The 18,007-nt window shown below is 35.0% G+C and overlaps 1 protein-coding gene across 2 annotated transcripts in view; it reads left to right on the plus strand.

Moving 5' to 3' along the window:
- The window catches only part of MDGA2 (MAM domain containing glycosylphosphatidylinositol anchor 2), a 780,047-nt gene that overhangs the window by 230,334 nt on the left and 531,706 nt on the right, over window positions 1-18,007 (plus strand). The window lies entirely within an intron of this gene.

Consider the following 18,007-nt stretch of genomic DNA (forward strand, 5'->3'; position numbering starts at 1 on the left):
TTCATGACTTAGAAAAAAAATTCTTTAAATGGATTTAAATATCAACACCATTGGAGGATGACCTAGCATCAAAACAGAATACATTTTCTCTGGGAAATGCACACTCTTAGGTATTGAAACAATTGAAAGTAATTTAGGAAAAATAATTTGATTTTTGGGAAAGTAAGAATTATCTAATTCTACTAATATTTTCCTGTTAATAGTAAATAAATTACGATATGAGAGAAACATCTGTTGAGTTCGCTTTTTTTCTCCCCTCATAAATCAATTGATATATATTTTGGGTCCACTAATAGTGGACAGTGACATATCTGGGGTTTTTGTAACTCGAAGAAAGCACTTTTATGTAGAATAAATATTTTCACTAAATATGAGTATGCTATGATTATTTTTTAATCCTAAAAAATCACTTGGAGTCCATGAAGCATAATTTATCTTTTGTTTGCTCTTCAGCTTGGTAGAGAGATAGAAAATAATAAAACATATGCGACTCTCATCTTTTCCTGAAAACACATATCATAGTCTACAAAGTTGCTTGTCTTATTTGAAGATCCAGGGAACCAACTAGAGAAGGTGGGGTTCTTCCCCACAGTTTACCGTTTGGTTTAGTTTATTCTGATTTGTCATGGTTCCTTGATTTATTCAATTACCTATGAATCAAAAAATGAGATTTTAAACCTTTTACTCCCTTTGGAGAACAGAACTTGAAGATGTAAATATTCCACCCAGACCTGAGTGGAGATCCCAGAATTAAATTCTCCAGATCTGTCACAAGAGGAGCAGAGGGTGGGTGCTCAGTTTGAGTTTAGGCTACTGGATGATCAGATAAAATGTTATTTATATTTTGATATGGTATATGTCTTAACTCTATGTACTGAAGAGTGGTTTGTTCTTCCTGTTTTGTTCTCTGCTCTGTAGTTGACTAGCACTACTACATTTCTCAGTTAGGTTTTATTCTTGACATTGATATGTTTTCCTTGCATCTATATGGATGCAAAACGACAATAAGCAAGTGTCTCTTGAAAGCACCATTCATACATCCCGATAGAGGAAAAGGGTCCTATGATGCCCTTTTAAAAAATAAACTCTCTCTTCCCTACTTCCCTTTTACATATTGCTTCTGCCTCTAAGGAAAATGAATGTCTTATATTAGCAAGTTCTTTTCCACCCATCAAAGCCTATAAAGCCTATGGCTTCATGAGATAAGAATTACAATGAGAAAAGGACTCTTGACAATGTTCAGAGTCTTGCATACAGTTGAACCTCTTTGGCCTAATGTGTCCGTCTCCATCAGCTCTAAATTTTAGTGTCTATGTTTTATACCACCAAGAAGAAAATGTCAATATATATATTCAGAGGACTGTTTTCTTCCTCTCTTCCTTCCCCTCCCTTCTCCTCTCCTCCTCCTTTTCTTTTCATTTTTACTATGCTCAGAGTTAATTAAAAGACCTTTTTACTAACTCAGTATGTAAATGTTACCCAAATGGAGAAGTTTTAGAGTCACAGTAGATACTGACATGATTAAAATAGAACACTAGGAGCTATTTTAGACCTAGTGTGTTTCTTTCCTTTCACATTTTAATCTTCATCATTCATCTTTATCGTGTCACATGAGCATATTACTGTGGCAGTCTTATTTCTGAAAAGATGTAAATGTGAAATGGTGTCTTGTCATTACCACACTTAAATTGTTTGAGTTGCTTTCCATTTAAAATCATCATCATAGAAAAAGTAATTTTAAAAAATGATTACAAATATGAAGCCACCACACGTGTGTTTGTATATGTATATATGCTTATGTGGGGGCAACTTTTGAATTATCTGATTGCATATGTGCTCTTCTTTAATCTTCCATCCAAACCCTGTACTTATATAAATTTCCCAGTGGTTTTCATTACAGATAGAACCCACCATCTTTTTATTATTTGAATCATATTTTTGTTAGCTTCTATTTAGAACAAAAGGTTGATATATTATTACCTTTTTGTAATTTTTGGATTATCTTTCATATATGTATGTCCATATATCTTCTTAAAGAAAATTCAGCCTCTGATGAATATTCCTGACCCCAGAGAAGACAAAAGCCTCTGACTCCCAAGGAAATGGTCCTCTTGGAAAGATATTTCCTATCCCCAGTTGAATTATCAAACCAATTCCATAATTATCAATTTAAATGATGAATAATCACTGTGCTTTATGAATAACATATATATTCAGATATATAGTATGCTTTCTTTACATGATTGCAACACAGATTAACTAATTTAATTAAATAAATGTAGCTGATGCTAGAGTTAAACTAAGGGTACTTAAATAAGCCCTGGACCTATACAAGAAATGGTAAGGCAAGGACATGACTGGTAGACACAATAATATAAAAGCACTAAATCTAGTAAATTTGGTTCATTCTTATGTGCTTGGGTGTGTTCTTTAGAAGAAGGCTAAGGGACAGAGGTGTTTTAAACATTTTTCTCATAATTACTTTAAATATATTTAAGGTTTTTGTTCATCTTCCTTTCTTTGGATCATCGACTTCTTATGGGTTGATTAACCTACCATGAATTTAATAACCAAATAATAACTAAATCTCTGAGAAAAACAATATGGCAATGTCCTTTGCTAAATTCTTCTCTGACATATGAACAATATTGATAACACAGGTTATCATTGCATTTTATATCACTTCAACCTGAAATACTCCTTCCCTGTTGATACCCCTTTGCCAGTGTTATTTCAGATATGAGTATCACTCTAAATCCAATTCTGTCACTAGCAGATGGATAACTGATACAGCTATGTAAAGTGAATGACTTATTCAAAGATGCACATCTAAAAATAGATGGGAATTATTTAGTTATATACCTGAATCCTTCTTGAATCTTATGTCCATTTAATCTCTCTTTAATTTTCTAATCTACAATATCTCTCTAGTCAGAAACTGAATATTATTCTACTTTTTTTATCCAGAATTCATAGGGTACTATGAATTATTGAATAGTAGTATTCAATAATGTTTGTTGAGAAACTCTTCACAAGCAACTCACTTCTATGACAACACTTCTGACCTGATATTCTTACTGTTCTGTCAGACCTAGGTTCTACTACTGTTATATTTGCTAGATATAGTGCTTGGATGTGAGATGTCAATAAATGATATCTGAATATGTATTTTCATTAAAATTGTGAGCTATGTTCTGGATGTATATGTCCCTCCCAGATTCATGTGTTAAAATTCTAACATCCCCAAAGTGATGGCATTAAGATGTCTGAGAGGTGCTTAGATCCTGAAGGTGGAGTCCTTATGAATGGGAGGAATTTCATAATAAAAGATCCCAGGGGGTTTATTTATTCTTCCATCATGTGAGGACACAGCAAGAAGGCACCATCTGTGAACTAGAATGTTGACTCTTGAGATTCTGAAACTTCAGCTCCTTGATCTTGTACTTTTAGACCCTTAAAACATTAAGAAATCAATTTCTAATGTTCATAAGTCATTCAATGCACGGTATTTTGTTAAAGCAGCCCAAACAAACTAGGACAGAAAATTGGTCCATGGAGTGGGGGGATGTAGCAACGAATACTCCAAAATGTGGAAGCTGCTTCACGGCTTGGTAACAGTGGAGGCTAGAAGATTTTAGAGATGCATTCTAGAAAAAGCCAACATTGCTGTGAAGAGACAATTAAGATGAGGGCTCAGAATAGAAAGAGGGGAGGTTACTAACTTGGATCATTTGTGTTCATATCCTAGTGTTTTGTGGAAGGTAGAACTTGTGAGTGATGAAACAGTTTATTTGCCTGAAGAAATTTCTTTTTTATTTTTTGGTACTAGGAATTGAACCCAGGGATGCTTAATCACTGAGCTTTTTAATTTTTTATTTTGAGACAGGGTCTTGCTAAGTTGCTTAGGGCCTAGCTAAGTTGCTGAGGCTAGCTTTGAACATGTGATGATTCTGCCTCGGGCTCCAGAGTTGCTGGGATTACAGGTGTGTACCACCATGCCTGGATGCCTGAAGGAATTTCTAGTTGAAGTGTTAAAAGTGTTGTCTTGCTTCACTTGAATATTTGTTGTAAAATATGAAAAGAGAGGAGCAATTTAAGGGTGGAAATTTTAATCAAAAGAAAAGAAGGGTTTAAAATCTGTAAAGTTCTCTGCTTATCCATATTGAAAGGAATGAGAAAGGGTAGAAGAGAACAAGGATGTGACTGAGCAACTGCTCGATGAAGTTAGTGTGGATCTGCTATCTTGTCAGAATCCTGGTGCTATATATTAAGACAATAAAAGAAAGACCCCTCCAAGGGCATTTCAGAGGTCATGAGGAAGAGATGTTCCCTCCCATTACAAATCCAGAATGCAAGGTCTGTGGGAATGAAACAGTTTCAAGGCTCCACTAACTGAATTATAGCACAACACCGTGTTCCTTGCCCACCCCACTTGTAGCCCCAGTGGGCTCCTGGGAGGGACAGGATACAGGAGCCACAGCTCCAGAAAGCATGTGTGGACAACCTCGCATGGTACATCTACTGTGACATGCATAGTTAATGAGTTGTGGGGGTATGGAAACTCCCACCTAGATGTCAAAGGATGCAGCCACCCTCAGGGCAGGACCACTACAGAGTCCCCACTAGGACAAAGGCTAGTGCAGTTGTGTGAGTGTGGCCATCCCTGTAACTCCAGATTGGTAGAGCTACCTGCATATGACCCCAGCCGAGGAGGGTTTGGACACTAAGACTCAACCCAGGAGAATTCAGGGTGGGCTATGCCCAGCACAGTCATGGGGCAGGATGACGGAGCCTTGGGGACACTCGCTGCTCCTATGCATCTGGGAGGCTATATATTGTGTCAAAGAAAAATATTATCGGGCCTTAAGGTTTTGAACTTGGCTCAGGACCTATAGCCCTTTCCATCTCTTCTGTTTTTCCTTTTTAGAATAGGAATGTCTGACCTATGTCTGGTCAGCCATTATATTACAAAAGCTCATGATTTGTTTAATTTCTCAGATTCACAGCTAGAGAGCAGTTTGCCTCAGGATAAAATGTACATTGAGTCTCACCCAAGTCTGATTTAAATGATATTTAGATGAGACTTTAGACTTAAAATTTTGAGTTGATACTAGATCAGACTTTGGGGGCTATTGAGATGGAATGAAAGTATTTTGAAGGGACAGAATGCTATGGTAGAGTGTTTGTGTCCTCACCCCTGCCCTGATTCATATGTTGAAATTTTAAACCTCAGTGTGATGGTGATCAGAAGTTGGGACTGGGTGGTGATTATGCCATGAAGACTGAGCCCTCATGATTGAGACTAGTGCTCTATAGAATGCCTTAATCCCCTCTGCCTTGAGAGGATGCAGTGGGAAGAGTGAAATCCATAACCTGGAAGAGGGTCCTCATCATGCACCTAGTCACAATGTATGAGTACTAGCTGCAAGATGCCAGGAGACAGAAGAGACAGACACTTCTAAGATTGCACAGAGTAAAATTTATCTGGGGTCACAGAAAACAGGTGGACCCCCATGATTTGGATCAGAAAGCAGCTTACATAATGGTCAAAGTAAAAGTAACCTAATCCAACCTTGAATGCACTTGGTTTATTTCAAGCTAAAATCAAAGATGCCAGGCACACTCCTGGAGCTGGCCGTGCCAGGGTCCAATTGCAAAGCTTCACATACTACTACAATGGTTTTGTCTATTTTTATTATGCTGTGGCCAGAGTTACTCAGGAGCCATCATGGCATTCCAGACTGAAGATGGCTGGAGTCACGTCAAGCTGGATATCCACATCTCAACCTCCAGAATTTCTGTTGTATTCTGTTACATGTCTTGAGTGTATTCTTTCAAGATTTATTCAGAAGTTTTTATGGTGCTAACAGGATTATTGCTTCTGTAATAAAATAGTAGTCTTACTGAATTAAAATAAAAATCTAAATTAAACCTAAAAAATAAAATATATTAATCCATTCTAATGTTGAGAATGAATATATTCATATTGAATGGATATCCAAATTATATATTCTATGTATATAAAACCTTCTTAAGTAAGGTAGAATGACTAAAATTAGTTAAATTATAGAATGTATGATGATGTTTACTACCTGTGTGACTATGAGACAAAGATCACTGGGCTTGTCACTCAGAAAACAACTCTATTGATTAATCCAGACTTCTTCTTTATATGGTAACAACCAAAATTATATATAGTCTAAAAGAGTAATTATATGGTAATTGCTCTGCATTTGAATCCAGTTGGGTTTATCCAATCAAGATTTTCCTAAATAGACTTCATCATGTCAGAATACTGACATTAGTTCATTAGTTTTAAATGAAATGAACTAAACAGACCATCCTGATGGAGAATACCTAAATTTATATGTAAATATATACAACAACTTACATTTTAACTAAAGACATTTTTCATAGAAATAAACCCTTCCTTTAAGTTTTTTATTTGAAATAGAACTAAATCTGAATATTTGCAATGTTAGTAAAAAAGACAATTACATTAATTTTATGATTATTCTTTTGACTCACTTTTATCTCTTTATAAATATCTATTTTGTTGCATCTAGATTTTTGTTGAGTCCTTGGTTACCTGGTTTGAATTTAAATCAGGCCAGAACTTCATAAATCTTAATAATGGTTAAATGTTCAATGTAGTAGTGATGTACAGAATGAAATATGAATCAGAGAAAGTAATTTTGAAAACCCCAAACTCGGCAAGTTTTACATCTACAAGCACAATGTATGTTAGTATTTCTTTAACACTCTGGCAATTCATTATTATTATTTTTTTTTTAGACTTCACTTGAATTAATGAATAAGCACATGTTTTATATGATTCTATTTCCATTTTCTTTTGTGTGTGTGCATATACACAGACACATACACATTGTCTCTCTCTATATATATATCATTAGATATCTATAGATATTGATATATACATACACACATAGACATCTATATAATATGTATATATATAAATTTATTTAAAGATACTGATTTGTAATTTGCTAAAGTGTTTTCTGTTTCTTTTTTTTTTTTTTTACCATGGTATAACTTCATTTAATTTTTTTTCTGTTATTATTTCCTCCCCCCCAACCCCTCCCACCCCTCCCACCCCTTTTTTCCCTCTATACAGTTCCTCCTTCCTCCATCTTGCCTCCCTCCCACCCCCAGTTATGTACCATCATCCTCTTATCAGAGAGATCATTCGCCCTTTGGTTTTTTGAGATTGGTTTATCTCACTTAGCATGATATTCTCCAATTTCATCCATTTGCCTGCAAATGTCATATTTAGGATGGCAATTATCAAGAATACAAGCAACAATAGGTGTTGGCGAGGATGTGGGGAAAAAGGTACATTCATACATTGCTGGTAGGGTTGCAAACTAGTGCAGCCACTCTGGAAAGCAGTGTGGAGATTCCTTAGAAAACTTGGAATGGACCCTCCATTTGACCCAGCTATCCCACTCCTAGGCCTATACCCAAAGGACTTAAAATCAGCACACTTCAGAGGTACAGCCACATCAATGTTCATAGCTGCTCAATTCACAATAGCCAGATTGTGGAACCAACCTAGATGTCCTTCAATTGATGAATGGATAAAGAAACTGTGGAATATATATACAATGGAATATTACTCAGCCACAAAGAACAATAAAATTATGACACCTGCAGGCAAATGGATGAAATTGGAGAATATCATGCTAAGTGAGATAAGCCAATCTCAAAAAATCAAAGGACGAATGGTTTCCTTTTCTGTTTCTTTTTGTTTTGTTTTTGTTTTATTTATTTATTTTTGTAGGGGGATTACCAGGGATTGAAATCAGGGACACTGGACCACTGAACCACATCCCCAGACCTATTTTGTATTTTATTTAGAGACAGGGTCTCACTGAGTTGCTTAGCACTTCATTTTTACTGAGGCTGGCTTTGAATTTGTGATCTTCCCCACTCAGCCTCCCATGCCCCTGGGATTATAGGCCTGGCCCAAAGGGTATTCTTAAAACTGAATGTTTTGGAAAATACTACCTCTATTTTATGAATTATATAATTTAACTCCCATAATTAGTTGATAAAGTGGTCATTTTATTATCCTCATACTATGATAAGATACCCCAGTCTTAGGGTAAGTTCTTAGGCCAATGCCATATAACTTGTAAGAGCTGAATCTTGTGTTATAGCAAGGTGATATCTGTTTCTAGGCAGTGGTCTTAATTACAGTGCCACAATCATGGAAGTACAAAAGTGTGATTTAGGATAAGGAGCTGCATAGTGCCTTAGAATTATAACTCAATGTCAAAACAAAGTTTTTCTGTGGCATTGCATTTCACTGGAATTTACCCCTTCTCTTAATTCCTATTATGACATTTTCTCTTTTCGTTCTTTTATCCCTGAACACATGCTACTTACCATTTTATAAATGCAATCTTATTCTGAATAGACTCTCACATCTTAAAGAGCCTGCATCTGCTCCTCCTCTTTCCTTGGAACTTAAAACGCAGGGGAACACAGGGTTATTGACACTGATGACAGAACTGAAACTTGACTTCCATTCCTTGAATCCTAATGTATCTCCAACCTTGCTGTTACACACTGATTAAGTGACACTCTAACTCCGTGTTTGTTTGACACCCTTTGTTGACTTTATAATTCTTTCCATATAGATCACGTCACTCTGGGTTTAGTCTAATCCCTGTAAGTTGATAAATGTTTTTTTCTTTCTTGACTTTTTTTAATTGACCATTGCTTGTGATGAATGGATGGACAAGAGGGCTGGTCAATCTTTGTATTATGTAGATATTTCTTTTGTAAGTGTCTATTATAGGCATTTAAGCATATTAATTTGTTTGACTCTATTCAATTATTTTGTCAAAATAATTTGGAACTTTGTCTCACAGAATCATTCACAGAATCATTGAGGACATAGGAAATAGCTTTAGGTAATTTTTTCTTCTCCCTTTTCACATTGCCCTTCCCTTGAAAAACACAGGTATTTTCTATTTTTAGAAATTCAAACTTCTAAGACAAAAAAATAGTACCAAATAGCTACTGAATAATTATCTGAGCTGTATTTTATTAAAGAACATACTCTCAATCTCAGAATTTTACCAATTTCAAATTAGGTGCCACTAATTTACAAGTGTGCTTCCCTTAATGTCTAATGCTTACTTGCAGTCAAATATTTTACAGACTGATAAAAAACATCTATAATTTGATAGATGTTTAATAACGATAAGTTAGGTTTAATAATACCACTTTGAAACATTGCAGTATGGCTCAAATGCTTAATCAAACCAATGGAATGATATAATTCATGTGGAATAAAAAGGTCTTGACATTATACAATTTTCTGGAAGAAAATAAACATGATTCTGAAGAAAAATATTGGAAATTTTGATGAGAAGTTAAAAGTTTTCAAAAGCTCATTAATAAATCTCTGATACTCATTTTCCTTTATTTGTAATATATTGAACTTTCAATGAACACAGGATTAAAACCATTGACTTCTGATTAAGGATGTATACAAAACTGTTTAGCTAACAAGGCTTTCCCCAGAATCTCACCTAGAAATCACAAGAGCAACACATGGTTTAAATGTATATGTGAGTAACATTTGAAAACCTCAGGGACTCTTTTCTGGGGAAATGTGTGAGTCTGAAATTGGTGATACCCTTGGGCAACTTTCATTCCAGTCTTCGTTCCTCTGCAAGTCTGCTGTCAAAATAATTTATTTTACCATGGAGTTTATGAAGTATCTTCAGTCTACAACATTTCAAAAGTGCTTTTGCAACTTGAAATAGTTCCATTTCTATTTCATTTTTCTTCTAAATAATTGTCTGTAAAGTCCCTGTCTCATGCTTTTCCATGCCTCACATTATTCATCCTTCCCTTTCCCCATGAAGATTGACATATGGTTTATATCAGAAAAATCAAAGAGAGTTTTGAGTGCCTTGATGATTTCACTCTTTCAAGAGTGCCTGGCACATAGCACTCCATAGGCAATGTTCCAAACCTTTAGGGTTTTATCAAATGTCCTATTATGGCCAGGGCTCTGGTTTCAGGTTAAGAACCTATGCCTGATGATCCATCCTAGAATATGCTTTGGGAAGCAGAATATGTTGGTTTGACAGGCCAGTAGAACAGATGGCTTCGAGCTTTGTGTTTTGCACACACGGACACTTTCCTTATCTGCTCCTTCATGTGCCTACTGCCAATTAACATTTTTCATTTTCACATGCTTTATTTTCCTATCTTCTGTTCCTATATAAGTTTTTTAGTTTATGACTATTGTTTCTTATTTACCAAAACCATGGTTATGTTCCCAGAGATGTAATGAAATCTTTTTGGTAAACTTGTCTTAATCATTTTAGGGCATGCAAGTTTTGGCCATATCCTACCTACCTGAATATGGAAATAAATAGGCTTTAGGTCTGTCCATGATGATTTTTTTCCAGAGTTCCAGGACATTCTAGCAGGTTCCAATCCAACCATATACACCACTGCTGCTTGTGCCTTTCTTTCCTTTTCCCTAGTGGCACTCTTTATTGTACTCTCTAGGCTTAGAAGTATTTTTTGACTGTTGACTAATCACTAAGTTCTCTACCCCTGTAGAAAAAAAAAAAAAAATAACAGTATTCTTGTTATAATTATATGGAGATTGATTCAGATTATCTTACCTTTCTGTATGCAGCCTCTTTTCTGATAGGTCCTACTCCCGTAAGAGATTGCCTTCCCTCCCTCATAAGCTATATTATACCTCTGTCTACAGGAAAGATATAGCTCCTTGCATATGAAGGCATTCTACACTGAGCTATCTAGTCTACCAAATACATCGTGAACTTTCAAGCCCTGGTAGATATGTTTTCCACAACTGAAAGCTTATTCAACACACTAAAGTTGAATTGGGAAAGTATGTAAGATCCTCAAGGCAAGACCTATGTCTTAAACATCTTTTGTAGAGTGTTTGATAAACAGTAGACATTATATAAATACTTGATGATTCAATGAATAAATAAGTAAATTTAATATTAAAACAATTTTGTCCAACATAAAATATCAAGTTCATTTTAGAGGAAATTTGGTTAAAATAGATTGATTTACATAGAAAAATAGGGAATGAGGACACTCTGCAGTGATTTTTAGAATAATAAATGTTTGAAAGGTTTTATTCTCTGAAATGGGATACTTTCTCTTCATACATGCATGAAATCATTCAGATGTATAGAAACCTAAGTATACAACATGTATCTTTATGAATTATTAGAATTGATATGTCATTTGTCCTCTGAAATTCCTTCTTATGTTGTTACAAAGATAAATATTAAGAATGAGGAAGTCAACCCAAAATATCTAAATCTGCGAAGAAAACTGGTAAATGCTAGTGTTAAATTAGAACCAAAAAAAATGAGAGGAAGGATATAAATGACCTTTTGGTTTTTATGAATGACTTTTAACATTCTTCCTTGTAAAATTTTCAGATTAGGAAATACTGATAACTTTTTTTTTTCTTTTTTTATTTCCCTCCATATTTTATCATTTTCTTCAGGGATCTCGATAAACAAATGCTCACTCCAGGTTAATTATGCATCTCTTGGTTCTAAATGGTTAAAGCTGTTAGTACCCGAGAATAATTTATAGGTGTGTTTTCTAACCAGTGATTAGAATGTAAAATTGTCCTTGCTTAGGTCCTGAGAAGCTTCCTGTTGGAAGACAACAAATGTTAGTTGGCTTTATTGTTACTTTTAGAATGTGGGCCAAAAAAGTTTGTTAAACAAAGTGAAGCTCACAGGCTATAATGACTGTAGTGCTTGTTATTCACCAGAAATCGCTTGTTACACATACTTCAGAGGCTTTGCAAGTTTTTTGCAACTTACTCCTTATAAACATTGTGTTACTGTCCACTTTTTCAAAAGCTTGGAATGTTCTAGGCCCTTTAGAATGCTCCAACCCAAGAAGATGGAGAAAAAGAGAATTAAAATCCAAAAAATAATATTCCACAGGGACTCTTTTCACTGATGATTATTTTGTATTCCTGAGGTTTTATACCTACCAAAAATGGAAATCAAACTACGAATCTGGTTTTCACATCTAGCTACTATATAGGTGGTTGGAAATGATAGAACCTCTGAGGGAAATGGCCTAGAGGACTTTGATATGCCACGAAAGATTACTCTTCTTAGAAAACAGAACTGTACCTACAGGACAGGTTGGAAGTGGGGATGACAATGTGTAGCTTTTTATTAGGCTCACCTGAAAATATACACTTGCTTTTCCTGGAGTCCAGTTTGCAGTTTAGAAGAAAAGAAAGAATAAATATGTAATTTTATGTAATTTCAGACCAGTGAGATAAATGTTTTGATACTCGTGATATATTATGTTAATCAAGTGAAGCTGTCATTGGGGTGTCATGGTGTCTTCCTGGAAAAAGAACCCTTCAAAATTTATAAATAAATTTTAAGTTTCAGAAACAGAGTCCCTTCTCATCACCTCTATTTTTGCCATCTTAGTTTAAGCCTTCGTCATTTCTTCTGTGGATCAGTGAAGTAACCTCAAAACAAATTACTTGACTTCTTTTTCTCCTCCTATCAAGTAGCTGCCACATTGATCCTTGACACATTTAAATCATATCACATAATTTTGCACTCAAAATCTTTTAGCAGCTCCCTGTGTTACAATAAAAGTTAAAGTTTCCAGGGCCAAGGTGGTGTCTGATCTGAGTCCCCACAGTTCTCTGACTTTGTCTCTACCTTCCGTCTAGCAACCTAACCCACTCTTCTCTGGGCACACAAGACCCCTGTTGTTGTTCCTCGGACATGCCAGATCTGCTTCAGTGTTCTCTAGCAGGTTCCTCTGCCTGGAGAGACTTCTCACATACTGTCTACTTAGTCAGTATCCTCACCTTCTTCATGTCTTTTTGCAAATACTACCTTTTGGATGAGGCCCAATCTGACCATCCTATTCAGTACTATTATCAGCCCAGTCTCCTCAGACAGGCATTCCTGACCCTTTAGACCTTGCATTCATTTTCTTCAGAGCATTTGATACCCTGTAATATTATCTACCTCACTTATTTTGCATTCAATATTAGGTTTCTATTGATGTTAGGACAAATTACACAGGTGTAGTGGCAGCTTTGAAATGAATAGAATGTCTCATTCAGAGTGCTGGTAAAATCTAGTTCCTAGTGGATGTCTAATTATCCTTGTTGGTTGTCCACTGTAGCTCCTAGGGTCCACTCTCCACCTCTTGCCTACAGATACCTACATCTCAGAGGCAGCAGCAATTTCTCATCAAATTCTTCTCTGGCATGGACTATCTTCTATTTCCTTCTTCTGCCTCCCTTCCCTTTCCATTCTAGTCAGAGTGATTTCCCTGCTTTTATAAGATCATATGACTAGATTAGATTTACTAAATGTATCAACACTTCCCGTCTTAAGGTCTGTAACCTAAATTACATCTACACACTCCTTTGCCAGGTAGGGTAACAAATATTTTAAAATATCATGGAACTCTATAAAGAACTCACAAAAATCCCATTTGGAAAAAAGCACTATAGATGAATATACAATCAAAGAATAAAGATGTCTAATACAAATAATAAATGATTAACTGTATTAGTAATAAAATAATTAAAAATAAAGCAATGAATTCCCTCTTATGCTTCAAAAGTAGTAAGCAATTTTTAAATTATTAGGCTAAGTATTGGTTAGGGTGCCATGAGCTGGGCATGCATGTATAACCAGAAGGTGTATAAATCACTACAATCTGGAAAATAAAAACACAACTGCGCTAAACAAAAATGAATATGCTAGAAACTTTCAAATAGATGCTAATTTTTGGCCTACTAATGCACAATGGAGAACTCAAGCCTAATGAAACAGAAACTTGAACCAAAATTAATGTGCAGACCTATTCACTACAATGTGAGAAGTAGATTGAAAAAACAACCTACATGAAGTCTAATAAGGGCACTGATAGCATATGATGAATAATATAGTAGTTTTGATTAATGAGATGTTCATAATATGTTAAATGAAAAAAAATGAGAAAGTGCACAAATAATATATATTCCTAAATTTGTACTTCATATATAACAAAAGAAAAGCATAAAAATGCCAAATAGTGAGTGAGTGTCCCTAGAGAGAGTGGTTATATATGAATTTTATGTTCTTTATATATATTATGTTCTTTATGATATATTATAATTCTGTTCAGCCAGGATGTATAACTTTAATATTCAGGGGTAGATTATTTAAAACATTATGGGAGAATAAATATTATGTTCAACATACAATGAAAGTTTCACTCATTGAAGCACACCTACTTCCTTAGCATCCATTAAATTCAAAGAATAGAGAAATGAAGAGGAAACAAGCCAATTATTACCTGGATTTTTTTAAATGTCTATTCCTATTTATTCTTTTTGATTGATGCTTGGAAGAAAAGAAAATAGAAAATTAATAAGATATGAAGACAAGGATGTCATGTTTCTGTCTTTGTTCCAGTCCTTCCTGGTAATTCTGTTTCTTAGTCATTTAATTTTTTTTGTTTCCATAATTACTGCTATTTTAGTGTCCTCTTAACAAACCATCCCAAAATTGTGCCATAATTAATTAGTTACCAAATTGTCAGTCATTTTTGCCTTATTTAATAGACACTTGTCATAATTTCAGAATTTTTTATTATCTTTCTAACTTTGCTATTTTGAAGGCTGCTTCACTGAATGACTTAACTCTATTTCTTAGTTTCTAATTAATTCCCTGGGACAGATTTCTGACTGAACCAATTGAAATTTGTTAGGTTTATTAAAAATTATTTCCAAGTTTCTTTCCAAAAGGTAATGCCAATTTGCCCTCTTGCCAGTAACTTGAGAGTATAAGTTTCTTACATATATGAATCCCAACGACTTGCTCTTGACCTTCTCTTCTATTAAACTGCTATATGGAATTTTCATAAAAAGAAATCAATGGATTTCAGTTTCCATGGATCATTACCTAGACTTGGAAATTTATACTTTACAAGAAAAGTTTGGTCATATTGAAAACTATTAAACTACTTAAATCCCAATTAATCCTTGAAGTTCTCAATTGTTTCTGTTTTACTCAAATATTGACTATACAGGTATGGTTAATAATGTTGAGTCATGCATGAACATAATAAAAATTCTTTGAAGACATAAATCTGTAGGTTGAATTTATATGATTGCTTCATGTGTCATTTATATTCCAGCAATTCAAGCACTTTAAATCTTCCCCTTATTGTCTTCATGTACCATGTGTTTGGAAGATTATGCAAAATGAGATGACAAAAGGCACAAAATTCTAAAAATAAAACATGTAACTGTCAGAGTGACTTTGCTTTTTTAATTCAAGAAAGGTATTTGGAAAAGACTCTGAAATTGGACATACCACTACTGCACCTTCAAAGTCAAGTGCATAGCTTTTGGAGGGATTGATAGTTTTTTCCTTCCTCTGTTGAGGATGACATGGTAACACTGCTTACCATTACTGTTCCCCTTATCTTTGAGAAACATGCAAAGCATAAAAGACATGTCAGGAAAGGGAAATAAATGACTATTTCTAAGACATTTTAAAAAACAGCATGTAACCATCTTTTTCATGGCTTAAGACTTTGTGGAATTTATAGATATGACAGAATATTGCACTCTAGCAGAGATGTATCAGAGTTTATGTTCATCAGGAGAGAGCCAAGTAAAAAACATAAAACAAGGGTACGGCTCTGGTTTTATTTGGAAATTCAGTTAATAACTGTAAGATGAAGGACATATTATATTTCCTTGATTTAAAAGACATTTTAATTAATAACTTTGTTCTCCTGATAAAGCTGTTTTGAAGCACCCTTGTTATTAATTATTTTTCCATAAACATAATGCATGTATACATTAGAGGGACTATGTAAAATAAAATGCTTTTTGAGGTTTTGCTTACAAGGCACTGACTAATTAATTAGTGCTATAAACATCATTCATTATATCATACTCCAAAACTTAGAAATGGGTTTAAATGTGAAAAGAAGACGAGCTGCAGTTTTTCATTATCGCTGTCTTGGGCAAACAGCAAAGAGGAAATTTCTAAAAAAGGGAATAGTACCACACAGAACTGATGGCCTGAGAAACCAGCATGACCTCTCCCAAAAGCTAGACCTTTATTCTGACTGGAATTCAGAATCCATGTTGGAGATTAACAGCAGATGAAGCTCAAAGGAGATGGCATTAGCCTTAAAAAGAAGTACTGGTTCTTTTAAGGACTTGTCTCTTCATTGTCAAGTAAAATAGGAAAGTAACAATTTGATTTGCATCTTCTGGAAAATGAGCATTTTCCTTTGTAGGTAGTGGCGTTGGGATGGCCAAAAAGGAGAAAAAGCAGGAAGAAATGTTAGCAAAGTATTTAGTCATCTAAGTAATAGAGGGCAAGGAAAGCATCTAAGGCAAGGGCAGTGGCAATTGAGAGGGAAGACTGAAATTTGCAAGTGTTTAGTCAGTTGAAGGAACAGTCACTGGTGATCAGTTGACTGGGGAAAAGCAGGCTGCAGTGTTGACCTTGAAGATGATCATCTAACATTGATCTAGACATCAGAGAAAAGGGAGTTTGCAAAGGAGACTCAAGGCCTGGACCAGAAAGAAAATGAAGCAAATGATGTCCACATTCCAGGAGGGCAAATTGAAAATATTATTTTAAGGAAGTGAAGACAGTGCCAATAGAGGTAGAAATATTAATTTGGTCACCAAAAAAAAAAAAAAAAGCCCAATTGAATTAGCAGGTAAGACTTAGCAAGAGTGCTTTTATGGAGTTGGGAAGGAGGGAACTAAGTTGCCAGTGACTGGTGATGGAAATGGAGGGTGGTGACCGGAGATGCATCTTAACATAGGCATGGAGAAGGCAGCAGAGCCTGGTAGCTTGGGAGAGACAGTGTTGAGATGATTGGATTTTTTTTAAACATGAGAAAAGCTTGAGAATGATTTTTTGAGTTGAGGGGGAAGAAGCAAGTCAAGAGGGAGAAATTACATATTAGAAAGAATTCAGTCATGGTGCCAAATACAACAGGAGATGAAAACATTGTGAATTCACAGCATAGGTAGGGAGAGAATGGTCACATACAGGATTAGAAACTCATCGTTAATGGAACGGAAGGGAAGGGCTTGAAAAATTAACTATAGTTCTTAATGGACACACAGGCTTTAAGTTCTTTGTATTCTGGTTTTCCATAGCTTTTAAGGCACAAATGAAATGCATTTCATATAGTGTTTTGTAAAATTCATAATCCTATGCAAATGCAAAACACCACCTTTAAACAGTTCGTACTTCTATATTTTTTATCATTCTCCTCTGCCACTTCCCTTTCCATATTGTTCCAGGAACATTACAGAATAAGCATGCTTTGTAGCCTATAAAGGGAACTTATGTATCATTTATAGCATTTCAACAGAGTGATAATGTACTACTTAGTGAGGTGGAAATGTGGCACCTGAGGGCAAGTTTATACCTTTTCTTATAGGCTTGTAGTAAATAAGAAGGGCTTGTTTGAATAACCTGGCTTTTCTTTTGTTACTTCTGCTTTTGCTGCTGCTGGTGGTGGTGATGGTGATGAGGGGTGTGTGTGTGTTTGGTCTTTTTCTGACCTACCATAAACTAGTCATTTATTTTCAGGTTTCCTATATCAGATTTATGGAAACTGGCAATAATACCACTTAGTTTTTAAATTGTCCTGTCTTCCCAAATATACCGGAAGCTCATTGAGGTCTGAAACTGCATCCTTATTCCCTTTTAAAGATGACTAATGCTACATGCGGCACAGCTACAAACATGAACATGGAAACAAAACTTGTTTGCTGAATGAGAAAGAAACCCTAAAAAATCCCAAGTATTTCTCCTAGACCATCTATGTTAGACACTGATTAACCATATTTGTGTTACTTTTTGGCCACAAAGTAAGATTTGATTTCCACCAAATTTCATACTTTTAGACCTCACATCCCTAATCTAGAGCT

Source organism: Sciurus vulgaris, assembly GCF_902686455.1.
Source record: "Sciurus vulgaris genome assembly, chromosome: 2".
In the NCBI taxonomy this organism is placed as follows: Eukaryota; Metazoa; Chordata; class Mammalia; order Rodentia; family Sciuridae; genus Sciurus; species Sciurus vulgaris.